Source organism: Vigna unguiculata, unplaced genomic scaffold, assembly GCF_037176805.1.
Source record: "Vigna unguiculata cultivar grain cowpea cultivar isolate G323 ecotype 2 unplaced genomic scaffold, ASM3717680v1 ptg000289l, whole genome shotgun sequence".
In the NCBI taxonomy this organism is placed as follows: Eukaryota; Viridiplantae; Streptophyta; class Magnoliopsida; order Fabales; family Fabaceae; genus Vigna; species Vigna unguiculata.
Genome location: NW_028196924.1, coordinates 84,001 through 90,000, shown reverse-complemented (window position 1 = coordinate 90,000; position 6,000 = coordinate 84,001).

The window sequence follows — 6,000 nt, the reverse complement described above, 5'->3', positions numbered from 1 at the left end:
TAAGGGATTCAATGCAGACTTTGATGGCGATCAAATGGCTGTTCATGTGCCTTTATCCTTAGAAGCTCAAGCAGAAGCACGTTTACTTATGTTTTCTCATACAAACCTCTTGTCTCCAGCTATCGCGGATCCAATTTCTGTACCAACTCAAGATATGCTTATTGGACTTTACATATTAACGAATGGGAATCGTCGGGGTATTTCTTCAAATAGGTATAATCCACGTAATTGCAGAAATTTGAAAAATGAAAGAATTCCCCAAAAAAACTATAAGTATACGAAAAAAAAAGAACCTTTTTTTTGGAATTCCTATGATGCAATTGGAGCTTATCAACAGAAAAGAATAACCTTCGATAGTCCTTTGTGGCTCCGGTGGCGACTAGATCTACGCATTATTTCGTCAAGAGAAGTTCCTATCGAAGTTCACTATGAATCTTTAGGCACCTATCATGAAATTTATGGGCATTATCTAGTAGTAAGAAGTACAAAAAAACAAATTCGTTCTATTTACATTCGAACCAACGTAGGTCATATTTCTTTTTATCGAGAAATCGAAGAAGCTGTACAAGGTTTTTGCCGAGCCTATTCATATGGTATCTAATCATATAGATGGTTGTATCTAAGATAAACAAATTTATGATACTGGTGTAAATTCAAATCTTCATGATTTAACATTTAACAAGGATCTTAGTTTTTTAATTTCTCAATTTCTACACAAATTAAGATAAAGAAAAGGCAGTTTTTCAATCATTGACTCAAATCCATTGTTGAACTGAATGAATCCCACTGAGTGGAATAGGGAGGTACTTATGGCAGAACGGACCAATCTAATGTTTCACAATAAAGTGATAGGTGGAACTGCCATTAAACGACTTATTAGCAGATTAATAGATCACTTCGGAATGGCATATACATCACATATCCTGGATCAAGTCAAGACTCTGGGATTCCGCCAAGCTACGGCTACATCCATTTCATTAGGAATTGATGACCTTTTAACAATACCTTCGAAAGGATGGCTAGTCCGAGATGCTGAACACCAAAATTTGATTTTGGAAAAACAGCATCATTATGGAAATGTACATGCAGTAGAAAAATTACGCCAATCCATTGAGATATGGTATGCTACAAGTGAATATTTTCGACAAGAAATGAATCCTAATTTTAGAATGACCGATCCTTTTAATCCAGTCCATATAATGTCCTTTTCGGGAGCTAGAGGAAATGCATCTCAAGTACACCAATTAGTAGGTATGAGAGGATTAATGTCGGATCCACAAGGACAAATGATTGATTTACCTATTCAAAGCAATTTACGCGAAGGGCTATCTTTAACAGAATATATAATTTCTTGCTACGGAGCTCGTAAAGGGGTTGTAGATACTGCTGTACGAACATCAGATGCTGGATATCTTACACGTAGACTTGTTGAAGTGGTTCAACATATTGTTATACGTCGAACAGATTGTGGTACCATTCGAGGAATTTCAGTAAATACCCAGAATGAAACGATGCCGGAAAGTAGTTGGACACAAACATTAATTGGTCGTGTATTAGCAGACGATATATACAGAGGTTCACGATGCATTGCCATTAGAAATCAAGATATTGGAATTGGACTTTTCAATCGATTGAAAACCTTTCAAACACAACCAATATCTATACGAACTCCTTTTACCTGTAGGAATACATCTTGGATCTGTCGATTGTGTTATGGTCAAAGTCCTACTCAAGGTCACTTGGTGGAATTAGGAGAAGCTGTAGGTATTATTGCGGGCCAATCCATTGGAGAACCGGGCACTCAATTAACATTAAGAACTTTTCATACTGGCGGAGTATTCACAGGGGGGACTGCCGAACAGGTGCGAGCACCTTATAATGGAAAAATTAAATTCAATGAGGATTTGGTTCATCCTACACGTACACGTCACGGGCATCCTGCTTTTCTATGTTATATAGACTTGTATGTTAGTATTGAAAATGGTGACATTATACATAATGTGACTATTCCACCAAAAAGTTTTCTATTAGTTCAAAATAATCAATATGTAAAATCAGAACAAGTGATTGCCGAGATTCTCGCAGGAACATATACTTTTAATTTAAAAGAAAAAGTTCGAAAACATGTTTATTCTGACTTAGAAGGAGAAATGCATTGGAGTACGGATGTGTATCATGCATCAGAATTTAAATATAGTAATGTCCATATCTTACCAAAAACAAGTCATTTATGGATTTTATCAGGAAAATCAGACAGATCCGCTTCAGTCTCTTTTTCAACCCGAAAAGATCAAGATCAATTGAACATTCATTATCTTTCTACAGGAGAAAGAGATATTTGTAACCATTTAGCAAGTAATAATAAAGTAAGACATAATTTGTTTCGTTTCACTCCTTCTGAAAAAAAAGAAAGAAGGATTTCAGATTATTCAAAAAATAATCAAATCCTATGTAAAGATCATTGTCATTTTACACATCCTGCTATTTTTCACGATACTACGGATTTATTAGCAAAGAGGCGGAGAAATCGATTCATTATTCCATTTCAATTCCAATCGATTCAAGAACGAGACAAAGCACTAATGTTAGATTCCAGTATCTCGATTGAAATACCAATCCATGGTATTTTTCGTAGAAATAGTATTTTTGCTTATTTCGATGATCCTCAATACCGAACACAGAGCTCGGGTATTACTAAATATAGGACTATTGATATAAATTACATTTTTAAAAAAGAGGATTTTTTAATCGAGTATCCAGGAATTCAAGAATTTAAGACAAAATACCAAATTAAAGTAGATCAATTTTTTTTCATTCCCGAAGAAGTGTATATTTTACCAGAATTTTCTTCCATAATGGTACGGAACAATAGTATTATTGAAGTAGATACACCAATCACTGTAAATATAAGAAGTCAAGTAAGCGGGTTGGTTCGATTGGAGAAGAAAAAAAAAAAGATTCAATTAAAAATATTTTCCGGGAATATCTATTTTCCCGGAGAAATGGATAAGATATCCCGGCACAGTGCCATGTTGATACCACCGAGAACGGTAAAAAAAAATTCAAAAGGATCAAAAAAAAAAATGAAAAATTGGATCTATGCTCAATGGATCACAATTATGAAAAAAAAGTATTTTGTTTTGGTTCGACCGGTCATTTTATATGAAATAGAAGATAGGATCAATTTAATCCAATTTTTTTCCCAAGATATGTTACAAGAAAGAGATAATTTGGAACTTCAAATTATTCATTATATTCTTTCTGGAAATGGAAAATCAATTCGGGGAATTTCTAATTCTAATACAAGTATTCAATTAGTTCGGACTTGTTTAGTCTTAAATTGGGATCAAGACAAAAAATTGTCTTCTATCGAAAAAGGGCATGCTTCTTTTGTTGAACTAAGTATAAAAGGTTTGGTTAGATATTTCTTAAAAATGGACTTAGGAAAATCCCATATTTCATATATAAGAAAAAGGAAAGATCCGCTCGGTTCAAGATTTATCTTGGATAATGAGTCGGACTGGACCAACATCAATCCATTTTTTTTTATAGATCCGAGGGAAAAAGTTCAACAATCACTTAGTCAAAATCATGGAACTATTCATATGTTGTTGAATAGAAATGAGAAATGCCGATCTTTAATAATTTTGTCATCATCGAATTGTTTTCAAATACGATCATTCCACGATGGAAAATATTACAATGGGATAAAAGAAGAAATAAATCCAATTCAAAGAGATCCTCTGATTCCAATTCAAAATTCGTTAGGTCCTTTAGGAATAGCCCTTCAAGTTGCCCATTTTTATTTTTACCTTTTAATTACTAATAATCAGATCTCGATAAATAAAAACGGGCAACTTGACAAATTAAAAGAAACTTTTCAAGTATTAAAATATTATTTAATAGACGAAAACGAGATCATTTATAAATCTGATCTATCTAGTAACATCCTTTTAAATCCATTCTATTTGAATTGGCATTTTTTCCATCATAATTATTGTGAAAAAAAAACGTTTCCCATAATAAGTCTTGGTCAATTTATTTGCGAAAATGTATGTATAGTTCAAACGAAAAATGAACCACACCTTAAATCGGGTCAAATTCTAACTGTTCAAATGGATTCTGTAGGAATAAGATCGGCTAACCCTTATTTGGCGACTCCTGGAACAACTGTTCATGGTCATTATGGAGAAATACTTTCTGAAGGAGATATATTAGTTACATTTATATATCAAAAATCGAGATCAGGTGATATAACACAAGGTCTTCCAAAAGTAGAACAGGTATTGGAAGTTCGTTCGATTGATTCAATATCCATAAACCTAGAAAAGAGAGTGGATACTTGGAATGGGCGTATAACAAGAATTCTTGGCATTCCTTGGGGATTCTTCATTAGTGCTGAGCTAACTATAGCGCAAAGTCGTATTTCTTTGGTTAATCAAATTCAAAAAGTTTATCGATCCCAGGGAGTTCACATTCATAATAGACATATAGAAATTATTGTGCGTCAAATAACATCAAAAGTATTGGTTTCAGAAGATGGAATGTCTAATGTTTTTTTGCCTGGCGAACTAATTGGATTGTTGCGGGCCGAACGAGCTGGGCGTTCCTTAGAAGAGTCGATCTGCTATCGAGTTCTATTATTGGGGATAACAAAAACATCTTTGAATACTCAAAGTTTCATATCTGAAGCAAGTTTTCAAGAAACTGCTAGAGTTTTATCAAAAGCCGCTCTCCGGGGTCGCATAGATTGGTTGAAAGGTCTGAAAGAGAACGTTGTTTTAGGGGGAATGATGCCAGTTGGTACTCGGATTCAAAAGAATAATATACCGTTCAAAGCAAAGGCAATATAACAAGATTACCCCGGAAACAAAAAAAAGAATTTATGTGATACATCAAAATAATCTAGGATTTAAGAATTCCTAAAATAATGATTCTTAAGGTCGTATTCATCTCCGGTCACTTTATTTTGTATATATTTTGTATAATAAAAGAAACATAATAAATAAACGAATCATATTCAATGAAATAGAAAAAATGGCCCGATCTTTTTTTTATCAACGGCAAATTTTCAGTAGAAGAGAAGGTTCCTTCGGAACACTTATTTTTTTCTATTTCAGTATACTGGGTCTCTTTCTTTCATTTCAAAAAATTGATCTAATTTCTATTTGGAAATGAAAGAAAAGTGTGGGGATAATTATAAATGACAAAAAGATATTGGAACATAATTTTGGAAGAGATGATGGAAGCTGGTGTTCATTTTGGCCACGGTACTAGAAAATGGAATCCTAAAATGTCACCTTATATTTCTGCAAAGCGTAAGGGTATTCATATTACAAATCTTATTAGAACTGCTCGGTTTTTATCAGAATCTTGTGATTTAGTTTTTGATGCAGCAAGTGGGGGAAAACAATTCTTAATTGTTGGTACAAAAAAAAAAGCAGCTGATTCAGTAGCGCGGGCTGCAATAAGAGCTCGGTGTCATTATGTTAATAAAAAATGGCTCGGCGGTATGTTAACGAATTGGTATACTACAAAAACACGACTTCAAAAGTTCAGGGACTTGAGAATGCAACAAAAGACGGGGAGATTTCATAGTTTTCCAAAAAAAGATGCCGCTATATTGAAGAGACAATTAGCTCAATTGGAAACATATCTTGGCGGCATTAAATATATGAAGGGCTTACCAGATATTGTAATAATCGTCGATCAACAAGAAGAATATACGGCTCTTCGAGAATGTATAACTTTGGAAATTCCAACAATTTGTTTAATTGATACAAATAGTGACCCGGACCTCGCTGATATTTCAATTCCAGCTAATGATGATGCTATAGCCTCAATTCGATTAATTCTTAACAAATTAGTTTTTGCAATTTGTGAGGGTCGGTCTAGATATATACGAAATTCTTGATTAATAATAAGATAAAAAATTCTTGAATTTGCTTCGAGGGGTTCATAGATTTATGGAATCGCTTACTATACTAGTAAGAAATTGCA